At 36.1% G+C, this 13,477-nt stretch overlaps 1 protein-coding gene across 1 annotated transcript in view; it reads right to left on the bottom strand.

Moving 5' to 3' along the window:
* LOC146458807 (cubilin-like) overlaps positions 1-13,477 on the bottom strand; it is a 127,263-nt gene that overhangs the window by 112,505 nt on the left and 1,281 nt on the right. Inside the window, exon 1 of the mRNA XM_085090299.1 lies at positions 13,276-13,477. This exon is cut by the window's right edge and continues 1,281 nt beyond it. The gene's annotated coding sequence lies outside the window, so the exon portion shown is untranslated. The remainder of the gene's footprint in view (positions 1-13,275) is intronic.

Here is a 13,477-nt window from a genome sequence, read left to right as displayed (position 1 = left end):
ACACCTACATCTTGCCACAGGGGGTTGGGCGCTTCTTGAAACTGTTGCCTAATTTCAGACCAAAATATATTATTTTTCCTAACCTATCTCAGACACGACATTCTAAAACATACAAGAAGCTTAATTGGTTCAAAGAACAATATGAATATGTCAAACATGTGAGTAGGACCTCGTTAGACCTTCTAACTCCATTTTACTCGTGAAAACTATCACCAATTCCAAACCATTCTCACCCTATTCAGCAAAAAGGTTGTCAACATTTATGGACTACTTTAAACTAAAAAGTCTGCCGGGGTCAAAAGTACCCTTATATTTAAACAAGACTTATCCTTGTTAATCACAAATTTGTAGACGATGTTGTTATTATGTGCATCGTGCATGGGAAGTTTTAATATCTTCTTTTCAATTCACCATGAGGGGTCGATTTTCATTAGGAACGTATTACGTATTAGGAATTAATTTTAATATATAAGCGCTGGCTCTGAGATATTAAGCATAAAAGACTAATCCTGAGAGACGTTTTTTGCCATTATGAAATATTTAAAAAAGCACTATTACGAAGGAAAGAAGCTATTTTAGCGGGATAAAACTAAACATATAAGTTATAGGAGGAAGAAGGACTTTTAAAATTCGACTCTCCTACATAAGCTGTAGGTGTGTTTTGCTTATAGGTGTGCTTGTGCTATAAGTGTGTGTTTAGCTTTTTCGGTCTAAATGGCCTCAGGCATTGTCGCGTTTTGCACATCATTTAGGTTTTTTTGAGCCCAATAACTCGGCGCTGTTATATTATTTTTGTATTTAATGATTGTTTCTGGTGCCTGACTATCTGGCACCCATGGCGCAACGGTTTTGACAGACAAATGACTTTGGACCGCAAAAGAAGAATATGCGAATGAGCACGGAGCACCCTCAGGCGTTTCTCCATCCTATTTTCTCGTTTCATTTTTCGCGAAATCCTTGTTTTAAAACCAATTTTTCGGTAAAATGGGAAAAGCGTTTTGTAGCTCCAAACCAGCCAAAGTAGAGTATGTTCTTTAGCCGTAAATGACAGTTCGCTTATGGTTAAGATGCAGAGACAGTCAGACGTCTTTTACCGACAAATAATAATGGCTACACCTACATCTTCTTACCGGGGCTAGCGCGCTTCTTAAAAATTTTCCCTAATTTAAGACCAAAATATATGATTTTTTCTAACCTATTTCAGACACCACCTTCTTGTCGATTGCATTGTATCCAAATTTTTCAAATGATCGTGTTAACCCGCTTAAAAAATACAAGCAGTTAAATTCGCTCAAAGACCGACAATATGAATATATTAGTCTAATTTGGCTATTGTTCATAGCAGCTTTATATTTAACAGTGCCAACCTTAAGATAATAACGGACAAACGATAAGGAAACAATAAAGAATTCAAAGCTCTACCAAAATGATGGTTTTGCTTTGAAATTCGGTTCCAAGGTAGATTTGAACCCAACACCTCATCCCCGGAGGGCATGTAGCATGACACTGCGCCACACATGCTTCTCTACCGTCACAGTAAATTATTTTTGTATTTAATGATTGCTTCTGGTGCCTGACTATCTGGCACCCGTGGCGCAACGATTTTAACAGCTAAATGACTTTGGACCGCCAAAGAAGAATACGCAAATGAGCAAGGAACACCTTAAGGCGTTTCTCTATCCTATTTTCTCCTTTCATTCGGCGCGAAATCCCTGTTTCAAAACCGACTTTTAGATAAAATAGAAAAGCCAGGGTTTTGTAATTCCAAACCAACCAAAGTAGAGTATGTTCTTTTAAATGACTGTTCGATTATGGTTAAGACACGTTGACAGTCAGGCATTTTTTATTGACAATTAATAATGGCTACACCTACATCTTGCCACAGGGGGTTGGGCGCTTCTTGAAACTGTTGCCTAATTTCAGACCAAAATATATTATTTTTCCTAACCTATCTCAGACACGACATTCTAAAACATACAAGAAGCTTAATTGGTTCAAAGAACAATATGAATATGTCAAACATGTGAGTAGGACCTCGTTAGACCTTCTAACTCCATTTTACTCGTGAAAACTATCACCAATTCCAGACCATTCTCACCCTATTCAGCAAAAAGGTTGTCAACATTTATGGACTACTTTAAACTAAAAAGTCTGCCGGGGTCAAAAGTACCCTTATATTTAAACAAGACTTATCCTTGTTAATCACAAATTTGTAGACGATGTTGTTATTATGTGCATCGTGCATGGGAAGTTTTAATATCTTCTTTTCAATTCACCATGAGGGGTCGATTTTCATTAGGAACGTATTACGTATTAGGAATTAATTTTAATATATAAGCGCTGGCTCTGAGATATTAAGCATAAAAGACTAATCCTGAGAGACGTTTTTTGCCATTATGAAATATTTAAAAAAGCACTATTACGAAGGAAAGAAGCTAGTTTAGCGGGATAAAACTAAACATATAAGTTATAGGAGGAAGAAGGACTTTTAAAATTCGACTCTCCTACATAAGCTGTAGGTGTGTTTTGCTTATAGGTGTGCTTGTGCTATAAGTGTGTGTTTAGCTTTTTCGGTCTAAATAGCCTCAGGCATTATCGTGTTTTGGACAACATTTCGGTCATTTGAGCTCAATAGCTCAGCTCTTTGATATTAAAACTCTTAATGCTTTCGTAATTAAAAAGGACCGCACGTGGCCAATTAGAAAGAAGATATTAAAACTTTCCATGTATGGTGCAAAGGATAACAATGGCTGCGTTAAATTTGTGATAAAAATAATACTCTTATGAAAGTTTATAGTTCCTTTTTCCTGCAGTTGAAGATACTTCCACTACGGTTTAGCTTTTTGTTCAAGTCGTCAAAATAGTTTTAACTATTTATTAATTTAAAAATTGACTTTATCCCACAGTTTTATCAAAAGCGTATTCAAACCGTAAGCATGATTCTCTCTGTAAAGAAATAATTAGCATCGTTTTCAATTTGACACAAAATGTCCGACAATATTCCCTATATGTCATCGAGCAGGTGCTTCGGAAATTATATTCTCCCTCAAACTTGTTTTCCTTTTATAGTGATATCTTTTTCCTTTAAAAATTCTACGCCATTCATGATACGAGAATCTTAAACGAAATCATGTTGCTCTTTGGTAAAGAAAACAGTTTTGCCCTTTTCTCTATATCAGTTTTAAATTTGGATACAAAATGTCAGTTAATATTCCCAATATGCCAATGTTTAGCAGCAAGCTAAATTATTCACCTTAAACCTTGCTTTTCTTTTGTACGGAAGGTTATACGAGTAAACTACAATTACAAGGGGCTGTCTTTTCCGTGATAAAGATATTGCGTTATTAATAAGACGGAAATTTTTAACGAAATCTTGTTTTTTGGCCAAGAAAATATTATCTTCTTTTTTTATATCACATTTTCTTTAATTAGAATACGAAATATCTATTATGATATTACTAAAACGTCAATATTTTTAAGACCCTGGCGCTGCTTCCAAATACTAACATTTCTCAATTGTGCAAATTAGGAGCCTAAACCTTTGCATAAACCTCACAAGGAAGTATGACTTGAAAAACGCTCTCCAAGACAAAGAAAACACTGACATAGTTTTATAATACGGTACACTGAAATTTTATGTTGGTTTTCACGTAAATGGCTTTATGACTCCTCTCTAAGACTGTGAGGAATAAAAGATTAAATGTGATTTCCACAAGCCATGCTTGTTTACTTGAACGCTTTAAAAAACCTTTCAAGCATAATACAAACTCGCTTCGCTTTGAGAGGAAAAAATTGGCCATTGTTCCTAGCCGCCTTTTATTTGAAGGTACCAAGCTTAAGATAATAACTGACAAACGATGAGGAACAATAAGGAATTCAAAGCTCTACCAAAGATGATGATTTTGCTTCGAGATGGAAAAATATATTTTTATTCGGTACCAAGGTAGATTTGAACTTAAGCCCTCATCCCCGGAGGGCATGTAGAATAATACTGCGCCACACATGCTTCTCTACCTTCACAGTGAGTAATTTTTGTAGTTAATGATTGCTTCTGGTGCCTGACTATCTGGCACCCGTGGTGCAACCATTTTTAACAGCTAAATGACTTTGGACCGCCAAGTAAGAATACGCAAGTGAGCAAGGAACACCCTCAGGCGTTTCTCCATCGTATTTTCTCCTTTCATTTTGCGCGAAATCCCTGTTTCAAAACTAATTTTTCGGTAAAATGGAAAAGGGTTTTGTAGCTCAAAACCAGCCAAAGTGGCGTATTTTTTTTACCGTAAATTACAGTTCGCTTATGGTTAATTAAGAAACAGAGACAGTCCGTCGTCTTTTACCGACAAATAATAATGGCTACACCTGTATCTTCCCACCGGGGCTAGGCACGTTTCTTGAAACTCTTTCCTAATTTCAGACCAAAATATATGACTTTTTTCTAACCTATTTCAGACACGACCTTCTTGTCGATTGCATACCATCTAAATTCTCTAAATGATCATGTTAACTTGCTACAAAACATACAAGAAGCTTAATTGGTTCAAAGAACAATATGAATATGTCAAACATGTGAGTAGGACCTCGTTAGACCTTCTAACTCCATTTTACTCGTGAAAACTATCACCAATTCCAAACCATTCTCACCCTATTCAGCAAAAAGTTGTCAACATTTATGGACTACTTTAAACTAAAAAGTCTGCCGGGGTCAAAAGTACCCTTATATTTAAACAAGACTTATCCTTGTTAATCACAAATTTGTAGACGATGTTGTTATTATGTGCATCGTGCATGGAAAGTTTTAATATCTTCTTTTCAATTCACCATAAGGGGTCGATTTTCATTAGGAACGTATTAAGTATTAGGAATTAATTTTAATATATAAGCGCTGGCTCTGAGATATTAAGCATAAAAGACTAATCCTGAGAGACGTTTTTTGCCATTATGAAATATTTAAAAAAGCACTATTACGAAGGAAAGAAGCTAGTTTAGCGGGATAAAACTAAACATATAAGTTATAGGAGGAAGAAGGACTTTTAAAATTCGACTCTCCTACATAAGCTGTAGGTGTGTTTTGCTTATAGGTGTGCTTGTGCTATAAGTGTGTGTTTAGCTTTTTCGGTCTAAATGGCCTCAGGCATTGTCGCGTTTTGCACAACATTTAGGTTATTTGAGCCCAATAACTCGGCGCTGTTATATTATTTTTGTATTTAATGATTGTTTCTGGTGCCTGACTATCTGGCACCCATGGCGCAACGGTTTTGACAGACAAATGACTTTGGACCGCAAAAGAAGAATATGCGAATGAGCACGGAGCACCCTCAGGCGTTTCTCCATTCTATTTTCTCGTTTCATTTTTCGCGAAATCCTTGTTTTAAAACCAATTTTTCGGTAAAATGGGAACAGCGTTTTGTAGCTCCAAACCAGCCAAAGTAGAGTATGTTCTTTAGCCGTAAATGACAGTTCGCTTATGGTTAAGATACAGAGACACTCAGACGTCTTTTACTGACAAATAATAGTGGCTACACCTACATCTTCTTACCGGGGCTAGCGCGCTTCTTAAAAATTTTCCCTAATTTAAGACCAAAATATATGATTTTTTCTAACCTATTTCAGACACCACCTTCTTGTCGATTGCATTGTATCCAAATTTTTCAAATGATCGTGTTAACCCGCTTAAAAAATACAAGCAGTTAAATTCGCTCAAAGACCGATAATATGAATATATTAGTCTAATTTGGCTATTGTTCATAGCAGCTTTATATTTAAAAGTGCCAACCTTAAGATAATAACTGACAAACGATGAGGAAACAATAAAGAATTCAAAGCTCTACCAAAATGATGGTTTTGCTTTGAAATTCGGTTCCAAGGTAGATTTGAACCCAACACCTCATCCCCGGAGGGCATGTAGCATAACACTGCGCCACACATGCTTCTCTACCGTCACAGTAAATTATTTTTGTATTTAATGATTACTTCTGGTGTCTGACTATCTGGCACCCGTGGCGCAACGATTTTAACAGCTAAATGACTTTGGACCGCCCAAGAAGAATACGCAAATGAGCAAGGAACACCTTCAGGCGTTTCTCTATCCTATTTTCTCCTTTCATTCGGCGCGAAATCCCTGTTTCAAAACCGACTTTTAGATAAAATAGAAAAGCCAGGGTTTTGTAACTCCAAACCAACCAAAGTAGAGTATGTTCTTTTAAATGACTGTTCGATTATGGTTAAGACACGTTGACAGTCAGGCATTTTTTATTGACAATTAATAATGGCTACACCTACATCTTGCCACAGGGGGTAGCGCGCTTCTTGAAACTGTTTCCTAATTTCGGACCAAAATATACTATTTTTCCTAACCTATCTCAGACACGACATTCTAAAACATACAAGAAGCTTAATTAGTTCAGAGAACAATATGAATATGTCCAACATGTGAGAAGGACCTCGTTAGGCCTTCTAACTCCATTTTACTCGTGAAAACTATCACCAATTCCAAACCATTCTCACCCTATTCAGCAAAAAGTTGTCAACATTTATGGACTACTTTAAACTAAAAAGTCTGCCGGAGTCAAAACTACCCTTATATTTAAACAAGACTTATCCTTGTTAATCACAAATTTGTAGACGATGTTGTTATTATGTGCATCGTGCATGGAAAGTTTTAATATCTTCTTTTCAATTCACCATGAGGGGTCGATTTTCATTAGGAACGTATTACGTATTAGGAATTAATTTTAATATATAAGCGCTGGCTCTGAGATATTAAGCATTAAAGACTAATCCTGAGAGACGTTTTTTGCCATTATGAAATATTTAAAAAAGCACTATTACGAAGGAAAGAAGCTAGTTTAGCGGGATAAAACTAAACATATAAGTTATAGGAGGAAGAAGGACTTTTAAAATTCGACTCTCCTACATAAGCTGTAGGTGTGTTTTGCTTATAGGTGGGCTTGTGCTATAAGTGTGTGTTTAGCTTTTTCGGTCTAAATAGCCTCAGGCATTATCGTGTTTTGGACAACATTTCGGTCATTTGAGCTCAATAGCTCAGCTCTTTGATATTAAAACTCTTAATGCTTTCGTAATTAAAAAGGACCGCACGTGGCCAATTAGAAAGAAGATATTAAAACTTTCCATGTATGGTGCAAAGGATAACAATGGCTGCGTTAAATATGTGATAAAAAATAATACTCTTATGAAAGTTTATAGTTCCTTTTTCCTGCAGTTGAAGATACTTCCACTAAGGTTTAGCTTTTTGTTCAAGTCGTCAAAATAGTTTTAACTATTTATTAATTTAAAAATTGACTTTATCCCACAGTTTTATCAAAAGCGTATTCAAACCGTAAGCATGATGCTCTCTGAAAAGAAATAATTAGCATCGTTTTCAATTTGACACAAAATGTCCGACAATATTCCCTATATGTCATCGAGCAGGTGCTTCGGAAATTATATTCTCCCTCAAACTTGTTTTCCTTTTATAGTGATATCTTTTTCCTTTAAAAACTCTACGCCATTAATGATACGAGAATCTTAAACGAAATCATGTTGCTCTTTGGTAAAGAAAACAGTTTTGCCCTTTTCTCTATATCAGTTTTAAATTTGGATACAAAATGTCAGTTAATATTCCCAATATGCCAATGTTTAGCAGCAAGCTAAATTATTCACCTTAAACCTTGCTTTTCTTTTGTACGGAAGGTTATACGAGTAAACTACAATTACAAGGGGCTGTCTTTTCCGTGATAAAGATATTGCGTTATTAATAAGACGGAAATTTTTAACGAAATCTTGTTTTTTGGCCAAGAAAACATTATCTTCTTTTTTTATATCACATTTTTTTAATTAGAATACGAAATATCTATTATGATATTACTAAAACGTCAATATTTTTAAGACCCTGGCGCTGCTTCCAAATACTAACATTTCTCAATTGTGCAAATTAGGAGCCTAAACCTTTGCATAAACCTCACAAGGAAGTATGACTTGAAAAACGCTCTCCAAGACAAAGAAAACACTGACATAGTTTTATAATATGGTACACTGAAATTTTATGTTGGTTTTCACGTAAATGGCTTTATGACTCCTCTCTAAGACTGTGAGGAATAAAAGATTAAATGTGATTTCCACAAGCCATGCTTGTTTACTTGAACGCTTTAAGAAACCTTTCAAGCATAATACAAACTCGCTTCGCTTTGAGAGGAAAAAATTGGCCATTGTTCCTAGCCGCCTTTTATTTGAAGGTACCAAGCTTAAGATAATAACTGACAAACGATGAGGAACAATAAGGAATTCAAAGCTCTACCAAAGATGATGATTTTGCTTCGAGATGGAAAAATATATTTTTATTCGGTACCAAGGTAGATTTGAACTTAAGCCCTCATCCCCGGAGGGCATGTAGAATAATACTGCGCCACACATGCTTCTCTACCTTCACAGTGAGTAATTTTTGTATTTAATGATTGCTTCTGGTGCCTGACTATCTGGCACCCGTGGTGCAACCATTTTTAACAGCTAAATGACTTTGGACCGCCAAGTAAGAATACGCAAGTGAGCACAGAACACCCTCAGGCGTTTCTCCATCGTATTTTCTCCTTTCATTTTGCGCGAAATCCCTGTTTCAAAACTAATGTTTCGGTAAAATGGAAAAGGGTTTTGTAGCTCCAAACCAGCCAAAGTGGCGTATTTTTTTTACCGTAAATTACAGTTCGCTTATGGTTAATTAAGAAACAGAGACAGTCCGTCGTCTTTTACCGACAAATAATAATGGCTACACCTGTATCTTCCCACCGGGGCTAGGCGCGTTTCTTGAAACTCTTTCCTAATTTCAGACCAAAATATATGACTTTTTTCTAACCTATTTCAGACACGACCTTCTTGTCGATTGCATACCATCTAAATTCTCTAAGTGATCATGTTAACTTGCTACAAAACATACAAGAAGCTTAATTGGTTCAAAGAACAATATGAATATGTCAAACATGTGAGTAGGACCTCGTCAGACCTTCTAACTCCATTTTACTCGTGAAAACTATCACCAATTCCAAACCATTCTCACCCTATTCAGCAAAAAGTTGTCAACATTTATGGACTACTTTAAACTAAAAAGTCTGCCGGGGTCAAAACTACCCTTATATTTAAACAAGACTTATCCTTGTTAATCACAAATTTGTAGACGATGTTGTTATTATGTGCATCGTGCATGGGAAGTTTTAATATCTTCTTTTCAATTCACCATGAGGGGTCGATTTTCATTAGGAACGTATTACGTATTAGGAATTAATTTTAATATATAAGCGCTGGCTCTGAGATATTAAGCATTAAAGACTAATCCTGAGAGACGTTTTTTGCCATTATGAAATATTTAAAAAAGCACTATTACGAAGGAAAGAAGCTAGTTTAGCGGGATAAAACTAAACATATAAGTTATAGGAGGAAGAAGGACTTTTAAAATTCGACTCTCCTACATAAGCTGTAGGTGTGTTTTGCTTATAGGTGGGCTTGTGCTATAAGTGTGTGTTTAGCTTTTTCGGTCTAAATAGCCTCAGGCATTATCGTGTTTTGGACAACATTTCGGTCATTTGAGCTCAATAGCTCAGCTCTTTGATATTAAAACTCTTAATGCTTTCGTAATTAAAAAGGACCGCACGTGGCCAATTAGAAAGAAGATATTAAAACTTTCCATGTATGGTGCAAAGGATAACAATGGCTGCGTTAAATTTGTGATAAAAAATAATACTCTTATGAAAGTTTATAGTTCCTTTTTCCTGCAGTTGAAGATGCTTCCACTAAGGTTTAGCTTTTTGTTCAAGTCGTCAAAATAGTTTTAACTATTTATTAATTTAAAAATTGACTTTATCCCACAGTTTTATCAAAAGCGTATTCAAACCGTAAGCATGATTCTCTCTGAAAAGAAATAATTAGCATCGTTTCTAGTTTGACACAAAATTTCCGACAATATTCCGTATATGTCATATGTATATGTCTATATGGTTTCAAGACCCTGGCGCTACTTCCAACTACTAGCATTTCTCAATTATGCAAAATAGGAGCTTCAACCTTTGCCTGAGCCTGACAATGAAGTATGACTTGAAAAACGCTCTCCAAGATAAAGAAAACACTGACATAGTTTCGCAATACAGCACAGTGCAGTTTTATGTTGGTACTCACGTAAATAGCTTTATGACTCCTCTCTGAGACTGTGAGGAATATTAGATTAGATGGAATTTGATTGCCACAAGCCAAGCTTGTTTACTTGAGCGCTTCAAAAAGACCTTAGAAGCAAAATACAAACTCACTTCGCTTTGAGATGAAAAAATTTGGCCATTGTTCATGGCCGCTTTTTATTTAAAAGTACAACACTTAAGATAAGAACTGAAAAATGATGAGGGAACAATAATGAATTCAAAGCTCTACCAAAGATGATGGATTCGCTTTGAGTTGAAAAAGAATTTTTTATTTGGTTTCAAGGTTAATTTCACCCGAGCCCTCTTCCCCGGAGGGCATGTAGCATGACACTGTGCCACACATGCTTCTCTACCTTAACAGTGAGTAATTTTTTTTTGTATTTAATGATGGCTGGTGCCTGACTATCTGGTACCTGTGGCGCAACGATTTTTAACGACTAATTAAATGTTGACTTAAAGACGACGTTTGCATGGAGAGCGAAATTTTACAAAATATATGTTTAGGTAACGTCTTCACTAGAAGAGATGTTTTAAAGTGTTTAACAAACCTTTAAGCTTAAAAGCTCCGAGTCAGGGTTTTTATCTGAAAATTAATTCCTAACACGCAATACGATCGTAATGAAAAACGACCCCTCATGGTGAATTAAAAAGAAGATATTAAAACTTCCCATGCATGACGCCATTATAACAACGTCTTCTATAAATTTGTGATTAACAAAGTGTAAGTTTTTTATATATTTAACTGCGCTTTTGACCGCGGAAGCCTTTTTAGTTTGAAGTAGGGCATAGATTTTGACCACTTTTTGCTGAATAGGGTGAGGCTGGTCTGGAATTTGTTATAGTTTTCAAGAGTAAAATGGAGTTGGAAGGCCTAACGAAGTCATAGTCACATATTTGACATATTCATATCGGTCTTTGAACCAATTTAACTTCTTTTATGTTTGTAGCGGGTTAACATGATCGTTTGGATCGAGAATTTGGATAGTATGTAATCGACAAAATGGTTGTGTCTGAAATAGGTTAGGAAAATCATATATTTTGGTCTGAAATTAGGAAAGAGTTTAAAGAAGAGCTCTAACCCCGGTGGCAAGATGCAGGTGTATCCATTATTATTTGTCAGTAAACGACGCGTGACTGTCTCCGTATCTTAAGCATGAGCGAACTGTAATTTCTGGTTAGAGAACATATTCTATTTTGACTGGTTCGGAGCTACCAAACCCCTTGCTATTTTATCGAAAAATTACTTTTGAAACAGGGATTTCGCGCGAAATGGAACGGAGAAAATACGATGGAGAAACGCCTGAGGGTGTTCCATGCTAATTCGCGTATACTCCTTTGGCGGCCCAAAGCTAATTTCAATCATTAAGCTTAAGTGGGTGGCTCCATATCATCGTCATAACCCACATTGTTCACAAAATAGGTTTGCTTCAAAATATTGCATGTGAATTACACTTTGTCCGGTTACTTTAAAAAAAAAATCGTTTGAGCCTTAAACGCTTTCTTCCCCTGTTCCTTTGCTCAGTTCCTCCCTTCCTAGCCAAAAAAATTTTTGTAGTGAAAAAACAAAATTCAATATTTAACAATTTAGAGAACTTCTCACAACAAAAATTGCTGGAAGGCCAAATACTATGATTCGTGGATAATTATATAAGCACATGTCTTCCTTATATTAAAATATTATTTATATTTTTACATAATTCTTTCAAATAGTAAAAACAGCAATTTTTCCCCAACCAACCTTCACAGCTTGTAAAAAAAAGGGAAGAAATGAGTGCACAAAAATGCATGTAAACCAATAGTGAGACATCCTACAGCAATGACTTTCTGGTTATGAAAACACAAAGACTTCTTATCATAAAATACAATCGTGCGGCCAGACGGTTTCAAGACCGTGGCGCTGCACCCAACTACTAGCATTTCCCAATTATGCAAAATAGGAGCCTCAACCTTTACCTGAACCTCACAAGGAAGTATGACTTGAAAAACGCTCTCCAAGATAGAGAAAACCACTGAAAAAGTTTCACAAAACAGTACACTGCAATTTTATGTTGGTACTCACGTGAATGGTTTTATGACTCCTCTCTGAGACTGTGAGGAATATTAGATCAGACGGAATCTGATTGCCACAAGTCAAGCTTGTTTGCTTCAACGCTTCAAAAAACCTTAGAAGCAAAATACAAACTCACTTTACTTTGAGATGAAAAAAATTGGCCATTGTTCATGACCGCTTTTTATTTAAAAGTACAAAACTTAAGATAATAACTGAAAAATGATGGGAGAACATTAAGGAATTCAAAGCTCTACCAAAGATGATGGCTTCGCTTTGAGATGAAAAAATAATTTCCTATTCGGTTCCAAGGTGGATATGAACCCAAGCCCTCATCCCCGGAGGGCATGTAGCATAATACTGCGCCACACATGCTTGTCTACCTTCACAGTGAGTAATTTTTGTATTTAATGATTGTTTCTGGTGCCTGACTATCTGGTACCCGTGGCGCAACGATTTTAACAGCTAATTACTTTAAGCCGCCAAACAAAAATACGCGAATAAGCACAGAATACCCTCAGGCGTTTCTCCATCGCATTTTCTCCTTTTATTTTTCGCGAAATCCCTGTTTCAAAACCAATTTTTCGGTAAAATGGAAAAGGGTTTTGTACCTCCAAACCTGCCAAAGTAGCGTGTTTTCTTTAACCGTAAATTACAGTTAGCTTATGGTTAAGACACAGAGACAGTCAGACGTCTGGCTACACCTGTATCTGGCCGCCGGGGAGAGCGTGTTTCTTGAAACTCTTTCCTAATTTCAGACCAAAATATATGACCTTTTTCTAACCTATTTCAGACACGACCTTCTTATCGATTGCATACCATCCAAATTCTTCAATTGATCATGTTAACCCGCTACAAACATAAAAGAAGCTAAATTGGTTTAAAGACCGATATGAATCGATATGAATATGCAAACATGTGAGTAGGACTTCCTTAGGCCTTCCAACTCCTTTTTACTCGTGAAAACTGTAACTAATTCCAGGCCAGTTTCACCCTATTCAGCAAACATTTGGTCAAAATCAATGCGCTTCTTCAACTGATTTCAAAACGTACCTTGTGTAGCTTCAAACCATCCAGAATACAGTGTGTGTTTAACCTGTAGCTAACAGCTCACTAATGGTTAAGACACCGGAACAGTAATGCTTCCTTTACTGGCAAATTAAAGCTGCACCTGCATTTCACACGTCATTCCTTTTATTTACTCCAATTGGCTTCTTCATTAACTCGCTCTAAATGCTTTCAGATAGCGCCTTAC

Source organism: Pavona decussata, unplaced genomic scaffold (genome assembly GCF_977016875.1).
Source record: "Pavona decussata unplaced genomic scaffold, jaPavDecu1.1 SCAFFOLD_228, whole genome shotgun sequence".
Classification (NCBI taxonomy): domain Eukaryota; kingdom Metazoa; phylum Cnidaria; class Anthozoa; order Scleractinia; family Agariciidae; genus Pavona; species Pavona decussata.
The sequence above is the reverse complement of the archived record's forward strand: the minus strand, read 5'-3'. Positions and strand labels throughout refer to the sequence as shown.